Source organism: Vanessa tameamea, chromosome 15 (genome assembly GCF_037043105.1).
Source record: "Vanessa tameamea isolate UH-Manoa-2023 chromosome 15, ilVanTame1 primary haplotype, whole genome shotgun sequence".
NCBI classification, from domain to species: domain Eukaryota; kingdom Metazoa; phylum Arthropoda; class Insecta; order Lepidoptera; family Nymphalidae; genus Vanessa; species Vanessa tameamea.
The window spans coordinates 5880013-5906365 of NC_087323.1; the positions used below are offsets into that span (position 1 = coordinate 5880013).

The 26353-nt window shown below is 30.8% G+C and overlaps 1 protein-coding gene across 6 annotated transcripts in view; it reads left to right on the forward strand.

Annotated features, from left to right (window-relative positions):
• LOC113399104 (semaphorin-2A) overlaps nt 1-26353 on the forward strand; it is a 343072-nt gene that overhangs the window by 116228 nt on the left and 200491 nt on the right. For 5 of the 6 annotated variants that reach the window (XM_064217028.1, XM_064217030.1, XM_064217027.1 and 2 more), the window contains one exon: nt 16624-16656. The exons of the other annotated variant lie outside the window; for it this stretch is intronic. The gene's annotated coding sequence lies outside the window, so the exon portion shown is untranslated. The remainder of the gene's footprint in view (nt 1-16623; nt 16657-26353) is intronic. 6 annotated transcript variants of the gene reach the window in all.

Genomic DNA, 26353 nt, shown 5'->3' on the forward strand with positions numbered 1-26353 from the left:
TTGATTTTGCAAATGATTAGTTTGGCATCACCGACTTATATATTTCTCTCCTCGTAAGTAGCCAGTGTCTAGCGTTTACATTTGCGTACATTACATACGATATATAAGTATTTTTTTTCAACGATATAAAAAAGTTTTTACGTAAATATCTAACGTGTAATATATTAGTTTGTAACAATTTGGCATACAAATTAAATTACAAGCATAAAATGAGTTCATTTATTTGTTTTGGCACCGACTTCACACAGTCTTGAGGTACGTTTAAAAATATTTCTTTTTATTTTAGTGCAATTAAAGTTAGTGTTTTGTAAAAAGCAGAGGTCGTTGACAGCCTCGTAAATGGAGTTATTTTTAATTTTCTAAATAAAGGTACGTTACGTTAATGAAATTTATTTGAAGCTATCTCTCGACCTACTTCAACTTTAAAATGTTGATGATGATGTGCTCCAAACAGATGCCGACATAAAATTCGATTCACATATACGTAGACATAGGTCCTCTCATAGTCCGATCAGATAGTAAATCCGACAAGATCGAAGAGTTCAGTCACAGGATCAATGACTTTAAGTGCTTACGAGAGTGTAAAATCAGCCAATTTCCAAAATTTATCCACAGAAAAACCCAATAAATTTTGAACGGGCGAATTTATCAATATAATTTCAGCCCTGATAAGAGATTAATTTTCTATATTTTCATTTCATAATCTATACAAAATTCGTCTCCAAAATATAGTAAAGAATATATATTTGGAAATTCTATATTATATAGCTGTATAGTGAAGGCAAAGAAAAATAATTTAGCTTATAAAACACCGCTTAATTCTAATATAAATATATTTAAATACATCAACAAATAAAACAAAATATCTCATAAACATACACGAAAATAAATATACCTTCGCTTAACGTATATATTTATTCTTTGAAAAAAGCACAATAGCTACACTTTGTGGCTTAAACCGCAACGTCTACAACCGCAACAAACAATTAAATGTTTTTTTTCCAGGAACAGATTAATCTATTCTTTTAAGCTCGAAGAGGATTGACTTTTCTATAAAATGTTCGTCGGTTGTTGTTTAAAGAGAAACTTCGCCGATATCCTGTATAAGTATGAAATATTATTCGTTACAAATAAAGGTGACTATTCAATACTAACGGCGGTTAATCTGTGTATTTGTCCGGCATGTGGTAAATACACCCGCAACTGCACTATGGTTACCCATGTGTAAGTCGAAATACTGTATAATCAATGTATATACGAATAAATGACCGTTTAACGTATGTATGTATGTATGTTTATCACAAAAATTGCAAATTACTGATCGTTATTTTGACCAAAAATTTAAATAATAGTAACGTGGATTTTCGTTTATTTCTGACGTTATTTATTTATGAATCAACAAACGTCTCCTTTTTGATGAGAACTTTTCAGTGGCAGCCAAGAGTCACAAGTAAAAATGTATTTTTTTTTTTTTAAAAATATATTAAACTACTATTGATTGTTGTAAACCTGTATATATTTTGATTTAGCACAAATTATTGCGCCAATGTCACGAGCGAGCGTTTGTATTACAAGGGTATTTGTATTGTTGACATGTGTTTAAAAATTACTCCCAATAAAATACCGGCTTTATTTAGATAATCTGGTTTAACCACCGCCGAGAGCGAAATAAATTAATATCAATATACATTTTGTTAATGAAATTAGTTACCCCTAAATTAAATATAATTTATACACCCGTCCACTTTCCAAATTCACAACAATCCACTAATATGCGGGTTAGAACGCTTTCACGTATTCACATATCCTGCTATCTTTTTATCTATAAGATGAACTCGATGGTATTCCATTATTTAATAGATAGATAACCTCGAGACCAATAATTATAATTTCTAACCTACACAGCTTGAACACACATCATTGAAAGAAATGATTATTTAAATCAGCACACAAACAAATACTGCGACAATATATATAAAAAAACTTACCTATTCGAAGTAAATACTTTCTAGAAATAAACCCTTCGAAGTCTTTAACAAAAAAGTAATGAGAAGGAAATAAAAATAAGAGATAATATGTTATATCAATACATACTAAAAAAAATAATAAATTAATTAATTTAATTTAATAAATTATTAATACAATTTAGTATCTGCAACATTGGCATAAATCTAATAGACAAATCACTTAATAGAGTTAGGTATCTGACAAGAAATAATACTATTAATATAAATTATATCAATTATTATAGTCAACAAGAGCAGCAATCACAGAGAACCGTTTATTTCAAAATTCAAATTGCATTCCATAAATACCGAAGCTCTAATAAATAATTAATACCTTAAACAATAATTAGTTTGCAATAATGTCATCATTGTAATATGGGTATGTTATGTAATAATGATGATGTATGGAGTATCATAGTGTTGTCTTCGTATGTTATCAATATTATATGGGAGGTAACTTATTAATTATCACGACTCGTGACGCATGGCGATTTAAGGAACGGTTAATATGTTAATATGTCTCAGCAGGGCAAAGGGCTCCTCTGCGATCAAGGAGAAGTTTAGGAGATTATTCCACTACGCTAGTTCAATGCGTGTCGGTGGATAGTGGTGCATTAACGATGTAAGGGATGTTTAATATTTCTTACAACGCAAATTTCAATAGGCAGTGGTGACTACTTATACTCTGGTGGCATATTTGCCAGTCTACCTATCTGTTATATCTATAGCTTCCCAAAAAATCAATAATTAAGTTAAGTTTGCATTAAATCCTATAATATTGACTCATTGGCTGTATAATTGTCTCCTTTGAATACATTAGTCACAATACTTCATGCGCGAAGATATCGGCATTCATGCAGTGAGTGATGCAAATGTTGAAGATCATAACTCATGCTACCAGGATATGGGCTCGACTTAAATTACGACGTCATGACTCTAGATGTGACCCACCACGCATGACTGGACACTGATATCGATAGCTCTTATGTTTCCGATAGACAAATGACTATCTGCCGCTGATAGGTATTTCGGTGACGGTCGGTGCTTTACCGAAATACCGATAACTTTTGAAATATTTATGATCTTGCCGTTATGCGTCCTGAATATGTGATGACAGGATTGTACTATTATAGCTGTTTGATAAATAAACATTGATATGTTTTATTAACTGAACTAAGTAGATAGATATTTTATATTTCTTGAAGAGTCAATTGAATATTATTTTTCATTGTATTAAGTATATGTCTCAACGTTTCGCGGAAAAAGTTTTAAGGTACTATATTTTATCAGACACAACTCCGGCTGTTTCAGTCCGACTTTTTGAGTCCTAACACTAAGCGCACTTATATTATAAAATAATATTTGACAGTCATTTTTATATGGTGTTCTCTTCCCTAACTCATAGTCCGTTATGACGACACATTAGCATGACCAAAAAAATCAGACGAAAGTGCTGTACCTACTTTTCAAGGCAGGTTCTCGAGAATTTTTTGCAGAAAGAATCAAATGACTTATATGTCGGCAATATTTTCAAATTAAGAAATAAATGTTCAGAATAACTTCCTAAATAAGCTTTAAAGAAACAAGAGAAAATGGAAAAATGTTGTAAATATACCAAAGTGAACAAGAATAAAACTGCGGGTGGAGCTTGTGTTACATAAAACATGGCGTGCGTCAGAACTAACAAGAGCGTCATTAAGCATGTTAGAATGTTAGGTAATGGCGACATGGCCTAGATGAAACGCGCTCATTCTGTTACATCTATCAAAAGATGAAATGATTTGAAGACAGATTAAAAGCAATGTTTTCATTTATTGCTATAACATCATACATGACAAATATTCAAAATTGAATTTAAACAACTCGCTTTCTTAGTACATAGTTTGAATACATACTATTTTTAAACTGTATGGAAATATCAACTCAGTTGGTTAAGTGACCGGATCTGTTTAGCAGGGATATAAAATAAAGTATTAAAAAATATATTTTGATTATGACCTGTTGGTGATGGCGGTAACAAATTTTAAGATATAACACAACTTAAAAAGAGAACCTAAACATGTTAAAATATGCAAAATAATTACTTCAATTAACAAAATGATTTTATATTAAATGTTTAAATTTTATAGTTATTTTGAAAATTCATACAACAACTAAATGAAAACTGGACAAAAACAAAAAACACTAACCACACTTTATTACGTAAAGACCAGTTGAAAATCTAATTATAATTTCGAAACCAAATACTTCAAAAGTAAATAAAAATTCAAATTTTACATGCAATGTTACGAAAAACTCTGTAATAAAACTCGTTCCCAGTGAAAGAAACAAAATATTGCGCAACATTATTTTCAAAGTAAACTTTGACTAAAGCTTAGGTGCAATATAGAAGCTAGAATCTGTTAGTTTCACAAAGAAAACTTTTCAACTAAGAACATTTACAACTTCGATGTCGAAATATATTATGCACTTTTATGCCCTATTGTTTTTCCGCTATAAATATGAAACTATTTTATGAAAATTGTTTTACTGGAATTTTTAAATTTATTCTCTACACATTAATAGTCCCTAGTTATAAGGGCACATACTTCTATGATATTTGATAATAATATATATTAATTTAATAATAAAATAATATTTAATGGCTGTTGTATATTCAGACGATATTGAAAAATATGATTATATTAACGAAAATTATCTTTATATAATATAATTCAATATTTATAAGTAGGTAGGTAATAACATATTATACATATAATAATGGTGACTTATTTATGAGATCTATAAGCATGTTACAAGCAGTTCTAATTGTATAGTGTATAATTTAAAAATTAACAAAGTTTGGGAAAATAAATTCTACTAAGAAACTCAATAGTTACCCTAATCCAACAATTACAAACATAGATGTGTCTAGTAGTTATGTTATCATATATCTTATATTTATCTTTTTATGTTGGCAGCAAATGCTTGGAACACGTCCTGACCAAAGTAAGCCATCCCGAACTGCAACATAATAAAAACATAGCATATTGCCTATGCATCTTCTGAATCGGTTTGTAAGTGTCTATGTAAATCTTTAAACCAAACAAACAAAATATACCTCTTTATAATATAAGATTTGTACAAATGAGAAACACCTGAACACCAAATGACTGATGCTAGGAAATCTCTCCTTCCATTAACAAGAAGGACGATTCTGATAAACTACATAATCCTAAATGAGTGTACGACATTTTACCTTCATCATGCGTAACGAAGACAAATTTAAGCTCACCTATTCGGGAGACCGGGATTACAGACTGCGAGCGATGTGTAGATCAGATTATTCGTACGGGGACTTCCATATTTACAAGAGCTGTCGCATAAAGAAAGAGAAAAACATACATAATTGTATTTATTTAATGATAAGGGCTTCCAACATGAATACATACCAAAATACCACTTTAATATATCGTTTTTTATTTTTCATGTAATAGGTTGGCCGACGAGCATATTGGCCACCTGATGGTGATTGGTCACCACTCCAACTAAGTAGAACTAAGATGCTATATCCCTTGTGTATGTAGTTACACTGGCTTACTCACCCTTCAAACCGGAACGCAACAATACAGAGTAATGCTGTTTAGCGGTAAAATATCTGATGTGTGGGTGGTACCTACCCAGGCGGGCTTGCACAAAGCCATACACCCACCATAAAAAAGACGTAAAAATCAACATTTACTTTTCAAGCAGGCTTTTACAAGCAATTTTGGATCGTCATTTTACAAAACTATATTAAGTGAAACTACCAGGTTCAGGTTCGGAATGTAGATTCTACCGAAAAGAACCGGCAAGAAATTCAGTAGTTACCAACGTTTTAAATACGTTATGTTAGTTAAATACAATTATGTAATTATACATATCCTGTGAGTTATAAAATTCAAATTTGACCTTGAAATATCTCACCGCACTCAAGCGAGTATCACGTCAAAGATATCACAAGTATTATATATTTTCATAATTTCAATAATTTATAATTTAAAATAGAGACTGATAATAAATTTTATGCTCTGCTCGTATACATTGACCACGGCAAGAGCATAAGTCATGCAAGTACATTATCAATGCGCTGCCAACCGTGAAACCTAAGTAGTTATGTTCCCTAGCCTGTAATAACACTGTCTCTCTCGCCCTTCACACCGGGGCATTGATGCTTGACTGAAATATACTGTTGGTGGGTACTAAACTAGTCTCGTCGGCTTTTTTCGTCTCAATGGATGATGATATATTTTAAGAATACAAATTACTAACATAAGAATTGATAACATTAAGTGCTTAAATATATACAAATATGAATTAAAAATAGTTAATACTGTATAAATCTTGACCGCATGGAATGGTGGCAAGAATGATACTACAGCATTTCCCCGTTGAATCGCAATTCCGATCCTCTGGGCTAAAAACGAACCAGCCCTCCTGTCACCACTGGAGGCAATAAGGCGAGGTGTTATACTTTTGATGAAGATTTTTGCACCATTACTCCAAGGGCCAAGTGTTTCGACAGCAAATGGGACACAAGTAATTTGACATAAGACAAATTACTAGATCGTTGAAAATATATTTTTCACACTATTAAATTGAGAACGTTTTAACGAAAAAGCTTTTAACTACAAGGGAAATGCTGGGAATGATTCGTGGATTTAACCTTAATTTAAGGAGATAGAATAAGCGTTTCTTGTCGCTCCTACGCGGTAGAATCTACGTTCAGAACCGTGTTAGCTTTACCATTTACATTCAATTCAATCCTATAAGTTGACGATTCAAAATTACTAAGAGCCTTGAAAGGGAATATTATGTTCTTGTTTTTATAATATTAACAGATTTTTAGTAATACCGAGTTTATTTATTGGATGTAGAAATTGACTAAGAATGTTGCAAACATTTTAGGACCGGTGTTTCTAAATACAATTGCGTTTATAAAAGGTTATTAAAATTACTATATATTTAAACATTTTAATTTAATTTAAATACATTTCAACGTTGTAATACAAACCATTTCGCTAATCGTCCAACATAACAGAACGTTAGTTCAATCTGCGTCCGTCTTTATTCATATGCATAGTCAATTGCTCGTAAATTTCGTATGTTAGCAGACCTTTTACACTAAATAGCTAATGGTTGGCTTATGTTATGCTCGCAACATGAGTGTAGTTAAATGAAAATTGTATGCCGTAAACGCGGTGAAAGAGCCATGTATTTTTAAGAGACACACTCATCTCATACATTCGTTGATACGCACGATATGGAGTTTATTAGCGTGAGCAGCTATTTAGTGCATATTTTTAAATATAAAAAAATACCAGATAAACCTTCAGTAGATAGCTACAGATCCACAAAATTTTACTTCCAATTACTTTCTATTTTCCTTTTCCATAGTTTTTGTTCATTTTTTCCATAGAATATAATAACTGTGATTGATATTTATCTCAATATTTTCACCGTTTACCTATATTAGGTAATAATAATTTGCTTTATAATATTATCGTATTTTAAACAAGTCCCAACTTATAGTATTTCATTTAATTTTAACAACTATAAAATACAATGTAACGTATTAACATAATAACTCATCCTTATCTAAGCCAGTGTTAGAGGTGCTTTATAAATATTATGTTTGTTATATTACATGGTATAGTGGAGGTCGTCCTAAGCAAACAACTAAGTGGGCAGCTTTCACAAAATGTAAATATGAATCTCGATAGCATTTAAATTTACCTACATAAATCTGGCAACACTCGCAATGATTTTTCAGATCTAAATAGTAGGTATTTTATTTTGTTTACCTAACAAAACGAATTTTGTTAATTTATGTTGGTTCTCATAAACTATATTAATTTGAATTAATAAATGTTTTTATCAATTTAAAATCAGATTACGATGACATAAAAAAAATATTTTCATATTATTATAAGTGTATTATTCTATTAGGTGAGTACTTGCTGAATGAACTAAATATTTTCAAGCAGCACTATTTTAATTCCAAGCATCATCTTCAAGCGACGACTAACAGCTCAATTAGCCCAGTAGGTCATATAGAGTAGTCGGAATCTCCAACTTCACTTTTTTAATATGTTTGTCATTAGCGAGGATTAACCTCCTTTTGAGTTATCTTCATTCATAAATAGAGCTACATTTATTACAGTGTACCTTTTTAATTTACATTTTTTATGGATATCTATATTGAGTAATTTTAAAGAATTGTAACGAATTAATTGATATAATAAAATAACTAATTAATGTTAATAGCTTAATTTTGCATAAAGATTAAACAGTCATATATCTAACAGCGTTATTTTATTTTTCGTTTTATCAAAATGTATTTATTACAATATAATTACGTACAAGATATTAATCGCATTAATTTTAAGCAATCTTCTAAGCTAGCTATATAATTTCTCATCTTTCTTTGAAATGCAAAAGCAAACAGCGACGAAATAATAATCAATAACGTTAGAGCGTTCCCTTACAAAAAAACTTTGAATCAGCGCCATCTATTTTTCGTTAGTTTTGATAACTTTGAAGTTTGAGATATTTTTGCTAGGTGTCGCTAGTGACTTTATCTGATGTAACATGACATTTTGTTGCTACTACCCTCCGCTAGATGGCGTTGAATGAAAAATAGTATGACACTAGGGAATTTTAAATTAACATGGTTATTTTTATTACTAACAGTATTTAAAACGGGATATTTACCATGTTTTTTATTTTTATTTGGTGGTGCTCGATATTTCGACATTATCTACGAATGTCTTGTTCACGTGAACGTTATAAATACTGTTAGTAATAAAACTAGGGAATGTTTTTTTAATATTATTTTCATATTCATATTATACAACTTGTATTAATAATTACGGTGCTTATTAATTATGTTTCATCTTTTAAATGGTATATAATTTAACAAGTCGAGATAGTCTCGCGAATGGAATTCAGGTTGAAACAAAGGCAGCTGGTGAATATCCCGGAAAAAATTGCTGACCTTTCACCTGTTTAAATTGTATTTATAATTTATACCCTACCTCGTCATTTAGTAGCTAGCTTAGATCGCAGCAGATTCCTTATTCGGGGATTTCAACTCCGAACGGGGCAAAAAAAACTTTCAAATTGTCCGCCGATAAATTCTCGATAAAAGCACGTAATCTGGAAGTATTTCCGTTAAGCTTAGTTACTATGATTTCGGTCAAGACTACATCGAGACACACCTGTAGGAGTAGGATAAGATCCTGCCAAGTCCACCAACTCGTACTAGAACGGTATCGTGGCAATAGCTCCAAGCCATGGCGATGCATTTGTCCAGCTGTGATACATTTCCAGGCAGTAACTGATACAGTTTTGATTTATGTATAAAATATATTTCTAACGGTTGCTTTATTTCAGATATCAATACGTAGCTTCATTTAAATAACTTCTAAAAATCCAATAATAAACAAGTGAGCGATTTTTGTTAAAACAGCAATTACGTTGATAAGTTCGGTTCACTGAGTTTGTTTCGAAAAAGTGCTTTTTGAATGCTTTGCGTGCAATTTGTAGGCCGAGTAACGGCGGCGATAAATCAAATGAGTTCAGTGATTCGCTACGAGTTAATCTAGGTTGTTCGAAGTTAGTCGAATTTGTTAGACTTTGTTTGTGATATTGGCTAATTACATAATGTTAAATATTACGGAATAAATCAATCAATTTGAGATTTATTTCAGGACTTATCAGACCGCTTAAAATAAATGCGTATTAGTTTATATCTAATGTAATTTCAATTATTTGAAACAAAATACTTATTTTATTTTTACTTCAAACCTACACATATAAATAGGTATTGCCGATAGGGTTGCCAGTGGGTAGATACATCCTGATGCATCCTGGTAGATGCCTCCAATGAAACAAAACAATAATATTTACTGCTTTGTTTCGTGTTGGAGGTCAGCGAGGTCGTGTGATTAAGCATACAAGAGATACAACATAGTCATATATATTACTTTGATACGAAACATTTTTGGTGTAGAGGTATAAGGGATTCTTATTCAGCCCCGACACCCGGGGCTTAAATTATAAGACTGTTGAAATATGTCTACAAAACATGGCATGACATGTCTTACTAGGACCTGGGTACATTTCGAATATTTCAACTGGATAATGAAGGTTGAAGGGTAAATTTGATGATTTCACCAGCATCTCATTCACGAAGAATAAGTTATGTTAATTATTACAATACTATTTTCAGCCTCTCTGCCGATAATTATATACAGCCGTATACCCGATGAGGTATCTTATCGGAAACATTAAACTAATGGTTAGAAAGAATGTTACTTGTGAGATGACGTCCGACGGAGAAGTATGGAAGAAGAAGACATGCTGCGCCGACCACAAGTAAAATTGGGATAAGGGCAGGAGGGTGATGACATGTAACTATTTACGGTGAAAATACTCTTACAATAATTTCACCCAATCCTTCACTCATAAACATACGCGTTAACACCGATTTCCATATATATAAAGAGGAATGATGAATGGTCAAACAATCTTTCATCCTCCGTTTAACCCTCTCAGGAGTTGAATTTTAAAATAGTTGTGCATACTTGCGTTCCATAACAAATTCCTATTCAAAATAACGTCCAGTCAGTCAGTAATTTAGAAATTTTTATTAAGTAGACATCATATTATATAATTGTCTTGAAATGTAACAATTTAAATAAATAAATTCATTTCGTACCATTCTTTATAGTATCTGTTGATTAAGTTAAGTCGTTTATACGTTATTAATCGTAGTTACTATGACATAAGTAATATTCGTTTTTTCTACCTAACCTTTCGTTCTATTTTTCTTAATGTGTTGTTATAGAAAGTAAATTGAATAAAATAAAATAGTATTGTTGTTTTTTTTTAATAAGTGTTTCTGTACTGTACCATCCCACGCTAATATTACGGTATCGCATGCAACTTCAAAAAACTTTGCAGGAAAACAGTAAACGCCAAACATCGTTTTACTTCATTGTATTTGCAATTCAACGAGTCTAGAAGTTTAAAATTACTTTGGGACAGTTTTATCCTTCGTTTATTATATTTAAGACGAGTCCGAATAAGATTTTAAATTAGCTTTTTAACTATAATGGATTTGAAATTATACAAACATGATAACTTCTGGAGTCTCATATTACATTGTAAATGTTTTAATTTGATCCTTTTTAATTACGCAGACTTATTTTAAGTTTTCATATTATGTTAATTTATATTTTATTTCCTAGTATTGTTTTTTTTTCATTTATATATTTTATGGTTAAAAAGTAAACCGTCGACGTTAGTCTTCAGATTCACAATTGATTCGTTTGTGCCAAAATAAAAGCAATTTCAAGTGCAACACAATTTCATACACAATATGAGTAAGTAAGTATTATTACAGGCCATAGAGTTTATTTAAATATCTTCTGTCGATCTTATACATTTCTATGTTATTATATTTGGTTGAGATTAATCTTCTTCGAGACTTCACCGATCTTCATGAATGAAGATGGTTTTACAGCACAACTTCTATACCGATCATCCGATCGTCATGACAAATATTTAATTGTATATACAGGCAGAACAATTTCTCATAGAGTTTGCCTTACCCTTTATTTTATTAAAATGATGGTTAATTATAATAGTGTTCCGTATGAATTCCAGTCTTTTTTCAATTCGAAATTCGAAAGCTGATCAGTTGTTATAGATGCACGTGTGAAGGATTCAAGCACCACTAATTTCATGTTCTCATAATCGATTTTGGTCATGGCGACCATTAACAAGGGAGACTTGCGATCTTCACAGGACATATTCTATTCCACAAATGTGTGCGCTAACACCAGTGCATTTCTGTCTTTCTCATAATCCAATGGTACACTAAATTCGACGCGACCAGAAATAGTTCTAACGCAGGGTCAGTAACTACTGAGAACGCACGTAACGACGTGCGTTCTGCGTTACATAAGAGTGTAAACACTACTAAGTTCAAGACTGCTTCTTTCTTAACAGATAAACCCAATAACTTTTTAGTAGCCTTTCTAACCGCCCGACCACTTGCCACTTGGTGGTATAGTCTTGCACGAGTCCGTCTGGGTGGGTACCATATACTCATCAGATATTCCACCGCCAAACAGCAATACTTAGCATTGTAGTGTTTCGGTTTTAAGAGCGAGTGCGCCAAAGACACTGCAGACAGGTTGATGGTACATTGGTATGATGTAATAGTAAATATTTCTTACAATGTCTATGGATGATGGTGGCCACTTACCGACCGGTGACCCATTTTCCCGTACGTCAAACCTATTACATAAAATAAATCCTAACGACTGTCATTAGCAAATTGAGGAACTTTTGACTATACTGCCAAATGTAATATTGACCCAGAAAGAATGCTGTCTAACAAAACACTATATTATGATAAACGAAAATATCCCAAAGTAGGATTCTGATAAAATATTCCCAACAGTAAAACAACTTTATTGCGATAATTCAAACGATATCAAACGAATTGTAAAATCGACTTCCACTAAACTCGGATTTGATTCCATCATCGTTTACCATGAATGCCTTGAACGCTCTTTAGATTCGGCATCTGGAAGCCGACGAATAGACCAGACCTCCTTTACTGTTGTTCGATTCAGTTTACATTCCGCCTGGAACTCGGCAATTAGACCCCACTATGATTGCTATAAGCTTTCTGCTGGATATTGTCCCGATTCTTTGCGTTCTCTAAGGCTTTTGTAGCTGAAATTAGGTCCTATTCGGTGTTTGCTACTGAATACCGATGTCTACTTGTTTGATTTATGTTCTCAGAAAGACTCATCGTGACGATATAAAGAGGTAACTTTCATTGTTTTTATTCCAATATTTTCATTGCATATTTTTAAGACATTTATTATGTCAACTTCAGAGGCAATAAAAGAAAAACGCTACATTATCTCTTAGGAAAATAAAGTATAGTTATTTATTTTATGATTGAAAGAAAAGATTAATACAGTAGAAGAATTTATTCATATAAAAATTTTTACATGTAAGCAATTTTCACGGTCAAATACCGTTCATACCTTTCCACTGGTAACCGATGACTGGCAACCTTCTTGGTACCCGATTTGTACTGAGTACAAGCGGAGAGATAGTGATACTTATTATGATACTTATATTCCTTTATACCGCTTTATATTACATTAATTAGGTACATATGTTACAAAAAACGTTAAGTCATTGACGTACTTTATATCCATTTTCAAATACATCAACTGTCCAAATCAGCAACACATAACTTAAACTAAAGCAGAGACTTGAAGCTTGAAAATCGAAGCTTCGGGTGAGACCTTTGTTTCGTAATATAGAAGCGCTTTAAGCGCTGCAGTGTTATCGTGATTTTTTTTTGTTTTGATTTTTCTGAACCACTACAATAAACTGTATTAGTGCTAGATTCTTTGTACACACTGACGTATCTAGTAATGTTATTAATGTATATTATTATTTCATATCTAGTTTTGAAAATGACAGGTTACAATTCTTGTGTCGAATCGAATACCTAGTCGATTCTGAAATTCTTCCAAACCCCAAGATCAGTTATTATTATATTTATCTATAATCTGTTAGTTCCAACTTCTCCTATTTATAATAATATAAAATAATAAATATTTATAGTAAAAATATTGATGATTTTTTTTTTATTTATTAATATTTTTTATTCCATGCGGTACTGACGTGAAGACTTTGATTGTCTATCCCTTTTTTATTCCTACAAACATCCGACGTAGGCAGGATTATACATTGTTAAATGTAATAAAGTACTAGATAAAGTATGTAATGTATACAAACATTTTATTTTAGCAAATACTAAAATAGATAAAGGCGCAAACTCAACACGAAAACAAACAATTTCGTTAGACTACAAATAAAACATTTTAGATTTGCCGGCGCAAGCAAACACGAATATTACACAAGTATACGCTACGTGCCGTTTTAGATTTTAAGTGTAAAATGATAAAAACGCTATTCTAAAATCGTTCACCATATGTTCAAGTTTACTTTGGTTTCATTCAATAACTTAGAACAAAGTATTACAAAAGTGGTATCAATTACAATAAAACAAACGTAAACAATGTTCGGATGTTTCTTCCGATAATATTTCCTAATTAATTATATTCTTGGTTAATATAATATTGTTCTTTTTTTGAATATATAAATTCCAAAACAATTGAAGTGCGGCTTGAAAATACTTTTAACTGTATATGTAAATATATGGTGTAATAAGTATATTAGTTTCAAAGATATCTTTGAAATTAATATACTTTGTTGTTACTCGCTGTTAGATGCCGCAACAATTGGTATATCAGAATAATACCAAATAATTTGTCTATAATTTGGCTCGGCCTGTCTGAAATGTAACTTTAATAAGCTTAATTATTGTTACATATATAACATATATAGTGTATTTATGACTACTAACATAGTCCTCATATAACATTAAGTGAAATTCACCATGATATTAATAAGTACTTTAATTTACTAAGTTGCGGGATATTTTAAACGTTAAATTAATCCAACGGTTCTTCAATTTTGTAAAAAACAAATATGAAAGTCGATGCTTGTCCCCCTGAATCATAAAATCTTAAAACCCGATAGAGATATGCTATTTTAATACGAATATCCTTCAAATATTATAATTATAGTTGTCAATTTCGTATATCAAATTATGACATTATATAATTGATTTCTACGACATTTTTTAAATGATCTTATAGAACTACAAACAAATATTTATTTATATTATTTAATCTTCTAAGCCGGTGGTATTTTTTTGTCAATCAATAATTAATTATAATTATTATATTTTCCATAGTAAAACAAAACAGATTGCGTGCTGAGTAGAATACGTAGCTCAAGGGAAAAGCTTTTTCGCGTCAGGAACGTTTTATCCTAGCATTATATAAAGATTTTTTTTTAAATTCGTATCAATTTATGAATAAAAATAAATATATAGGTACATATAATTATATCTCTTGACCAAGTTGTTTAGATAGTTCTTGTGATTTGGTGAAATTCTCGATGACCACGCATATCACTTCCCTGGACTTCTGTTCTGAGCTCAATTATGCAAAGCCACCATTTGTTAACAGATTTTAGGTAATTCAGGAAACGTCGACTCGATTCATGTTAATCAGCTTAGTGTCCGTTATTTATTATGCTACATGCTTACAAACATTTCACGGTATTATGTGCCGTTTCAGTGACAACGTTATTTAAAGCAATTAATTGCAGAACTCGCTACTGTTATGATTTAAACGGAATTAATTCGGTTGGAGTGTTTTTGTTTAACGGTTATTTTGTGTTAATTCTCTGCAAACGGTTAGCTTTAAAGCGCACTAAAACTAGAGAAACTATTTGTTAAATACAGATAAATGATAACTATTTATTTATACAATATTTTAAATGATAATATATATCTTAAAATAATAATAGTCTATTCTTAAAGTCGTAGTATTTTCGGAATATTTCGTGAATGTCACGATACCGAAAAGCTATATTTAAATTAATGTTATAATAGCTTAAATTTAAATCTCAAGTCTATGGATATAATTTCGTCGTATTCCGGTCGAACTAAACGCTCCACCCAATGCGGTTCTATTACCGTCACGATCACCTACAGTGACGACTGTTCGTCGCCACAAAAGTGAACAATTTTCTGATTGTCATCAACCCTGAAATGATTACCGTTGACACGCCAGTTATATTTCCATTTGTTACGTACATCGAAATTAATATCCCAAGTGCATTACTTGTATAAACACTTAACATTTTTAATTCGAGTCTGCACGAGTCTAACGATTATACTCGTAGCCTTAAATAATATTATAATTGAATGTAATGAGATATGAGTGGAATGAGATAATGGTGATTATATCTTTAATATGGTATATAATAACTAAACAATTTGTTTACATTACATTAGCAGCCTCTAAATCTCCCACTGCTGGGCTAAAGGCCTCCTCTCCCTTTGAGGAGAAGGTTTGGAGCATATTTCACCACGCTGCTCCAATGCGGGTTGGTGGAATACACATGTGGCAGAATTTCGTTGATATTAGACACATGCAGGTTTCCTCACGATGTTTTCCTTCACCGCCGAGCACGAGATGAATTATAAACACAAATTAAGCACATGAAAATTCAGTGGTGCTTGCCTGGGTTTGAACCCGAAATCATCGGTTAAGATGCACGCGTTCTAACCACTGGGCCATCTCGGCTAAACAATAATAACTTTGAAAGTATTGATATATATCTTTTGGACATTGAAAGCGGTGATTAATTCACAACTAAAACTTTCCAATACTAACTGCAGTATACTAACTCTAATACCAGAAAGATGATATGTATAATTTAATCATTAAATAAGAATTTCAAATTGAAAATAACACGTAAATTATAAAAACATCCTATCGAATAAAACGAATTAGTTCGCTGACTGTAATATTTGTTCAGTATTAGTTTTATACTTTTTACTTGTTTTAGAAAGCAGCTTATGTTATATTCTGAGGTGTGTTAAAAATAAATGTTAATAAATCGATATGAATTGTTTCAGATGCAATGCGGAACATTTAAAGTGTCAAGATAGGTAAGTGATAATTACAACATGAATATGCTTTGCACAACCCGTACAAAATATCCTTAGGCAATAATTATATCGGTGTATTTATAATTCAACGCGTTCGTGTTCACTACCCCACAATTCTATGAACGATTGTATTGAAAACTTTTACATGAAACTCTAATTGTAATGGAAACGTTGTTGATAAGGACTTCAAACATAATATTCCATTGACGAATATACCTTTTATATCGAAATGGAAATATATACAACATTGTACACTTTTTAAAACGATAGTCGTGTTCTATTTCGTGTCCATCGACTCGGTGAAGCTTATTACCTTTTGAATATTAATTTGACTATCTAAATTCGAAATAATTTCTATTATCAATTCCGTCGAGATTATATTAAGCAATCCCATGGGTCAAAGAGGTCTAGACGAGCTAGATAGACCATTATAATACACAAACGTTTCACAAATTACACGGTCCGTTGGAAAATTGAATTTCATACAAAAAATATGATTTAAATGAAACGCTGAACGTTATTTTTCAATCAAGCAAGAATTCTAACGTTTAAATGAAAACTAATATAATTTCATGAAATTAAAGATACGCTCAGTTACACGCGACACACCTGTACAATTCCGTTCCATTTCACAATTATTGTCTTTAATTACACAATATTAGACTAATTTTCTACCGCTTGTTTCTGACAGTCTTTGTGACGTCATAACGAAGCTTCAAAGGAAAATTGCTAACAAGACTTTGACACGAGCATATGAGGGGTGATGATACCTCTGTATCGATATATAATTGTATTCAAAACCATTAGAAATATATTTTTTGTGTACAATATTGCAAAATAGTTTACTAATTATCTATATTTATAAATGAGAAGATTTTCTTATGGAATTAATAAAATTGGTAAAGCTTCTAAACTAATATTCATACTAGTTATACCAGAGTGTATTTCGGAGAAGGTTTCACTTTATCATTATGTATGTACCTGCGCAGTATCACCGGTTTAAAATTATATTATTACCGTGACAAGCGTCAGTTTTTTATTATTGTTATAAAATTTTTGTATGGATTTTACGAAACTCGACCCCTAAGGGGATAAAGGCGGGCTGGAAGTTTGTGTTTTATAAATTTCGCGCGGGAAAAGCCGCAGGTTCAACTAGTTTTATATATAATTTCCCTGCATGTTGTTTTACTGCACTAAATGTTTTTTTGAACTTTCAATTATATTCAACTTTTAGTGTATATGGGGTCAAATTTTGTGACGCAGTTTTTAAACCAATTCTATTCAATCCACTGAATCGAGGTTTTTATTACTATTGTTACTGGTGACAAGGGTATATTAAATATTGTTATTTTATATTATATTACATCGAAAACTTTAATTTAAGATGTCTTATTCTCGTAATTTACTGTTAATTAATCTTTATAGCGAATTAATTTTCATTTCAAATGTACTTATCTTCCTATATTAATATTTATTATTTGAATGGTATTTAGATAATTGCTGTTTATATTCTTAAAAAATTATATTACAGGCAAATTATTTGTAATATTCCAAAGGTATTTTTGTTTGTATACAGTATATTAATGAAAAAAACATTTTAACGCAAAACAATCGTAACGAAATAAATTCCTGAGCCACGTTATCCATCAATATTTATAGTATTTAATATAATAATTCAATAACAATATTAATCTGTACGGCTATTAAATGTCAAAAGAACTCATAAAATTGTCAAAATAAATCACAATGCGATACAGGTAAGCCTTCGGAGGCAGTTTTATGTTTAATTACGCCCACATAACTGACGTGATTGCATTTCCTGCGGCTGACGTGCCAGTTTATTATTTCGCCAATTTGAAACGTTATTAAATTCTTGGAGGTGAAACTGGGGCGTGTGTCGTTAGAACTATTACTAGCAGTTAACAAACAATTCAACTTTAAATAGAGCCCAATATTTGGTTTTATTAACAGTTATTTTTAATTAATAACTTAATTTAAAAAAAACGTTTTAGGTTAGTTATCCTTCTGATGTAGAACAAACAAATTATAGATGTTATAACTAGTTATCGTTCGCGTGAGAGAAGCGGGATTGGTACTTGTTCAAAAGTATGTATTTATGTTGCCAATGGTAACTAGCAGTGGAAGACACCCATCAATTATTTAAAATAATTCTCCATTGAACACATATCAAATTTTAAATTATAAAGATAGCAGAACTCTATTCAGACAGCTTAAAGTGCATTGATCTACTCGAATCTTCTATGAACTTGCACTAAATTCAAATATTTTTGCTAAGTGCAGATTCAAGAAGGTCCTTTCAAAGCCATCGAAAGATTCTTTTGCGATTTTAGAATAAAAATCCTTCAGGTATAAGGTCAAAGCGAATGTTCGTGCGCTTATTGGAAGGTACTTATGATGTTCTATTTTGTCTGGCTGATTCGCTTCAAGATGTAAATATTACTACACAAATAAGAGTTAGTTACTTTTTTTTATAATATAGTAGTTGGATATGGGCCACTTGATTGTAAGTAGTCGCCACTAGTAGTCGTAAACATTGACACCGTTTTACCCTTTATTTACATCGCCGATAAGTTAAATTTAATAACTCAGCTATAGAATTCTTATTTAACATATTTATTCATTTAATAGTAAATAAAACTGTTCCAACTTTACCATAACATATTGTACTATAGTGATCCTATTTCTCTCTTCAACCAAGTACAAAAGATTAAGTAAGGACCCTTATTAATACGATAACATCAGCTACTGTTGCGAGTGATAAGATCTGCCCTTAAATGATTCATTTAATCCTATCTAAAATACTAGTAGAGAAAACAAAACACACTCATTTAACTTTTCTTTCTATTCATCTAAATTTCCGCAAGCAACTATCAATATTATTGTTTCATCTAAAATTTAATTTGCAAACTTCTATTATTTTTTATGTCTATCTTTTATTTTTGAAGTCCTGAAAAATATTCTTCTAGCTATAGATAGCTAGTGTTTTGTATATAATTGTCTTTGAATCCATGGTAGTCTCGGTCTCGACCCAAGCGTAATGACTGCTTAGCATCGACACTGTAATTGCACTTATGAAGCTTCCAGAGGATTAAATAGATATGCGATAGAGATTATTATTATTATTGAAAATCGCTAATAAGTAGTTGTTATTGGACGACAAAATTATTTGAAGAATTTTACGATCTCTTAATATTTCTTCCTCTTCGTGTAGCTGGCTATCTTTGTGGATGCTCAGATTGTGTACAATTGGATGAAATTCACTCAAATATGGTTATTTTAGCTCAGATGTTCCTCAAGGCATTGTGATGTCCCTTTAGTTATTTGGAGTTTAAATTCACACTATTGCGAGAGTAATTTCTGCCTTTAACATTTATGCTATGGATCTACAATTTCATCCCCACTATAGTGTCTTGGATTTTATGTTGCATCTGCTACATCTAGGATCACAGATCTTAAGCGAATTAGTGACTTCCGTCTTGTAGTTAAGCCATTAAAGTGTTAGATATAAACATTGGCAGCCATTTTGTACATAATTGTTTTATATCTTAAATACTTTTAAGATAAAATTATATCAAAAACTGTTTTTATAGATATTTTATTCAAATGTTTAAAAAACACAATTAATTTGTCAGTCAATTAAATTTTAAATAATAAAAAATGTAAATAAAGTATATTTATTTATAAATTTGCAGACACTTATGGAGCTAATGTTGTAAGTAGTTAATATAATGAATTCAAATAAATGTTAGAAGTGAGAGATTGATTTAAAATTAAGTTTCTTTAGTAATAAATTCAATTTCAACTATTTTCTAAATATATACGAAGATTTATGCCAATATTAATTAGATATTCGACCCGTGTGTATGCATTAAATAACCTTACAAGCGCTATCTAATTAACGCATAATTAACTTGTGATTAAGAGAATTTAATCAGCTGTTTAATGAATTAACAATCGAATAACATCACTGTTTGAGTAGTTTGTTTATTTTGTTAATAAATATAGGTATTTTTTTCATCATAATAATTAGTTGTTTGGAGAAAGACTCATTTCATATTATAAAAAGGGTACTTAAATAAAGATTAAAAATTAAAATTTAATAAATTGAAATTATAAAACATTCTAAATAAAAAACAAATGTTTTTTAAACAGTTTTTTTTTAACTTAAATATATTATAAATACTCAATTACATGGACATTCAGCGCGAATTTTTCATTAATATTATACCTACAAATCAAAAGGGCAATAAATTTCATTAAGGCAACTTAAAATGATCGAGTTCTGTATACGTATCTGCCTCAATATTTCTTATATTTATTTTGTATGTATTTGTAATAAAACAAAAAGAATATTAAAGTCGTAATGATTCGAATAAATTAATATGCGACATGGGGTATAGTCGGTATTCTACGACGATTAAGTGTTTTAAGTAATTAGAAGGAGAAATTAACCGTCATTATGAGTCCTTTATAGACTGCAGAAGCTTTTATTTAGACGTTATATATATTTATTATATTGTATTGTTTTCAATCTATATATGAAGATATTATAAGTACCTCCTATTGTTTCTTATTCTTGATATATATATTTTTTAATTATTAACTGTGTTCAATATTTTAAAAAAAATACTATTTTAATATTGTATTGTTGCCCTGGACGCTCAAATAAAATCAAAATCGGTGGACTTTAATGCAACTAAGTATGGCGATAGTTTATATCTTAGTCGAATATAAGCTCAATTGCTCAATAAGTTAAATGGTGTTCCGGTTTAATGGGTGAGTGAGCCAGTGTAACTACAGGTACAAGGGACATAACATCTTAGTTCTCAAGGTTGGTGGTGCATTGGCGATGTAAGGAATGGTTAATATTTTACACAGCGTCTTAGTCTATGGTGGTCTAGGTTATACATATATAATGAAAAAACTATTCCTAAAAAATGACGAGTATTTTTCGTGTTATGTTGGCTGACTTATACGTTATATCCATTTTACAATTTCATTTTGTTTTATTTCTTTTGTTATTCTAATTTAAAGTATAGAAGGTCACTTAAAATAGTTTATACTATTAATAAAATTCAAGATATTTATTTAAAAAAAATTATGACAAAGTGGCGAAAGCAACATTATATACATTGTTCTTTATTTAAAAGTAGACAAGACTGTTATTCGTAACAAAATATTTTTCAAGGGAACAAACATTTGCGATATATTATTTACATCAGAACTGAAAAGACTTTTGTAATCAACATTGGACAACTTTTAACATCCCGACTTTTATGGACCATCTGACGCCATTACAGCAGTACTCAGACGCCGCGTTACGATCTCTTTATTATTATTCGTACCTAAACGACGTGTGTAGTGAATTTTCAATTTGAATGGAAATGTTTTCGACACTTTATTTTGGATGTTTATGATGTATTTTCACAAAAAAATCAACTAGTACTTGTTGGTAAGCCCGTCAGGGTAGGTACCACCCACTCATCAAATATTCTACCGCCGATCAGCAGTATCTAGTATTGTTATGTTCCGGTGTAAAGATGAGCCAGTGTATCTACAGGCACAAGGGATACCATATCTTAGTTCCCAACGTTGGTGGTACATTGATGATGTAAGGAATGGTTAATATTTCTTAAAGCGCCATTGTCTATGGGCGGTGCTGACCACTCACGATCAGGATAATTTGCTCGTCTGCCTACTTATACAGGATTATTGGTAATTCGACGTATTCCAGTTAGGAGGTGATAGGGGTGACTATTTGCGATAATTTTAACCCCCATATGCATCATGCAAAAGTGAACCATTTTTGAGTTATCACGTTTTTTAGATTTCTTCAAAATAAGTCAAAATTGCTACTTTAAAAATTTATTAAAAAAAAAGTTTCGATTAAAATCTACTTTTTTCTTCTGATTTATAAAAACGATTAAACACTGGATATTTTTCAATATTTAAATAATAATTATCGGTCAAAAAAATAAAAAATATATTGAAATAATATCGTTTTCCGTCTCGCATTTTTAAATTTGGATTGAATTATTGTTTTAATATTCAAAAATATCCAGTGTTTAATCGTTTTTATAAATCAGAAGAAAAAAGTAGATTTTAATCGAAACATTTTATTTAATAAATTATTGAAGTTGCAATTTTGACTTATTTTGAAAAAATCTAAAAAACGTGATAACCCAAAAATGGTTCACTTTGGCATGATGCATATGGGAGTTAAAATTATCGCAAATAGTCCCCCTATCACCTCCTAACGGGAATACGTCGTATTACCAATAACCCTGTATAATTAAAAAGAAATTGTAACGTTTAATTTAAAGTCTATTCTTCTCACATAAATGTTAAAGTATATCAACAATTTTCTTCATATTCGTGGGATGCTTCTGTGTTACTGGAGTTTCACCCTCAGATTAGCGAATTCATCTGCCTTGAACCGTATGGATTTCAGACAGTATTTCACAACAATTTAAATATTATCTATTTAGGGGAAGAGTTAAATTTCCAATTTACAGAGTATATAATAATCCATAAGTCTTTAAATTCACGCATAAACAATACATCTGATATTGCGTTTAATAAAATAGTTATTTCGGTGATTAAATGAACGCCGTGTTAATTAATACCTTCCATTAGTATCGTCGGCTCAACGGTCTATCGCTAACGCAATTAGTTGCGACACTCAGACACAAGACTGGCAAATTTATAAAGAAATTCGACCGAAACAATTCAATATTTTAATAACATAGCCTAAATATTAATGAGTTTTTATATTTCTTAATTTCAATTGTAGATATATGTATAAACGTATTTGAATATTGTATTTTTTCAATAAATATTTCATACATCATTATTTCATTGTTCAAAATATTTCAGATTGTCTATAAAATACTAAAATGTAGGTACAAAAAATATGTGTAAAACAATATCATATTTATTTATTATGTTTTAAAAAATAACATAATTTAGTGATTAATTTTCTGAATGTATCAATAACTCTTCATAGGTTCTTATTAAAAGCTAAGCAGTGGTTTAAAGCTTTTATTAATATTTATGTTCAAATTGATACGAATATATGTATGTATACGGTAAAGGAACTGCCTATAAATATCCAGCAGCAGGGCTAAGGCCCCCTGGCCATGAGAAGACCGTTTGGAATTTATTCCACCACGCCTGTCCAGGTTACTTCACCTTCAGCGCCGATCACGCCATGAATTATAAATTAGAATTAAGAAACCCTAGCAACTGGACCTTCTCGACTTTCTAGGCGCTGAATATTACGATTTTCGTTACAATTACAGCATCCCAAAGGCTCAAGATTAAACCTGTAACTTTCTGCCTGCCCGTATATGGTTGAGTTATTAAAATATTAAATTATACGGATTAGTTTTTTATCGGTACATGAACGATGTTCAAGGATACAGATATTTCGCAGATTTGACGTAACGCCTGCGTTAATTAATACTGTCCATTAGCATCGTTTACTGAGCGCTCTATCGCAAACGCAATTAGTTGCGACACTGAGATTACGACACCACGACACCAGCTTTCAACCTGAACGCAAATCATGCTGTAATACAATGTTCCGTAAAGCGTTTTATGAAAATGTTTGTTTAAGCTGTCACTGAGATCATAGCAATCGATCTTTGGCTTATGATTTAAATTTATATTTTTAACGTGTAACGTCTATGGGAGTAGGACCGACTCGTACGCCGTGACGGCAGACGTCATGACGCGTTTTCGCTACCGCTCTCAATTTCTTTGTGTGCGTGGCGCGTACATATATACTTCGTTGATTCTTGTCTGTGTATGTACTATACTCGCTGCAAAAATATATTGATTTTATTAACGGAACATATTTATTGTCTGGATAACCGTAATGATAATGGCGCCCCATGATCGCTAGGTATATTTATTTTTTTATTTGTCCTTTAATTTAAATTTAAACATTTATAAGTAAAATTAATAAAATACTTTTATAAAATTGATTCAACAAGAGCCCTTAAAAGTAACTTTGACGCTTTCTCTTAAGTTCAAGCGAGCAAAATGGTATTAGGCTTTGCGTCGGTTCAATGGTTCGCGACGTTCAGATATCACCAAGATTTTGGCTCTAAAAGTTCGCATACATTAAGCCGAATCGTCAATTTTATCGGATCTTCTGAGTTTTGTTAAATTATAATAATTAATAACAGAAAGATAACTTTTCATTACTAAGAAAAAAGTTTAAGTTGCTTTTAAAGTATTCAAATATTTCATGTAAAATATGCTTTAATTAAAATTATTGCTAATTCCGAATTTTTCGAGTCAAAGCTCAAATTTCTTAGAACATAAAATTTGACAAGCAAAGTTCTCATAAAAAATATGAGATCTGAGAACATATTGCGGGACCACTTTAACAGTGGAAACGAACTCAAACGCAAATTATTAGAGCAACTCTAACCTCCCTTTCTTTACCATCCGACTTCGCTCCGTGAACTCTCAATAGATTCATTAGGACTCTAACGAGATCTTCTAAAGAGAATTACAAATGCTTTGTTTCGCTAAATGCGATTTATATTATTTATAATAATATTTCAATGTCGTTTCGTACGCCAACGTGACACTTATATTTTCACTTTTTAATAACAAACTTGATACAAGATGTTTTAATTAAAAGTATTATTCTATATATCTCCTAAAATTATTAACAGATTCAAATATATATCTACACATAACTTTAAAATTTTGTGCGACGTGTATTTTGACAAGGATTCATCATTTGTAATGTTTTATGTCATTACAGTTTACTTTTTTATTAAAGGATACTTAGGTATATGCTACATTTGATTTTTCAGAAGATAATATTTTGAAGATCTAAAAATCATTTAAAGTACCGATCTGTTGTAATTTTGGCAAGATTCTTCGAAAACGCTTGTACCATAATATAATCAATTTTGTATAATCTCTCATCTTTGATCTACGATTTCGTTAGCTAACTTAATAAGTTTTAAAAAATATACAATAATATATTTTATAGCTTATTCCTTCTTGGCATCATAAATTAAAATAATAAAATGGCATTTATTTTTCTAACAAACACAAGCAAAAAAAAAACTAATAAAGATGTCTTTTTTAAAATGTTTTATAAAAAAGATTTTTTTTTAAGTTTCAGTCCGATTTTTAAAACCAAATTACTAAATATGATAAGATATGTTTTTATAAAAATATAAAGGTAGCAACTTGTATCTTTTATACATATATTATTTATACTAAGCCCGAAATAAAAATATTAGAAATGTTCAGAATAAGATTATATACCAAAGAATTAGAGCCAAATCGATTGGAAGTGTCGATTTGACGCCTACAAAATTGTGAATCCGACGAACGATATTTTTCAAACCAACTGCAGCCACGCGATAAGAGTCTACGAAAATGTGACCGAAATTCAATCAAATTTATGACTTATTATTATGATTATAGGTACGTTATCTGCGCGTCGCATAAAATTTGCGATTTGACTGAAAAGGTGTACTCTACCGTTACAAATTTGTCGGCAATCGTAAGGTGGCGATAACGATTCGGAAAATTAATCTCGGAGTAAAAAACGTTTTGAAGGGGAGTCTATTCGGATATTCAGTAATAAATGTTAAAATTAATGGCAAAATTACTCGTGCACTAAGCTCAAATCGAATGTTCA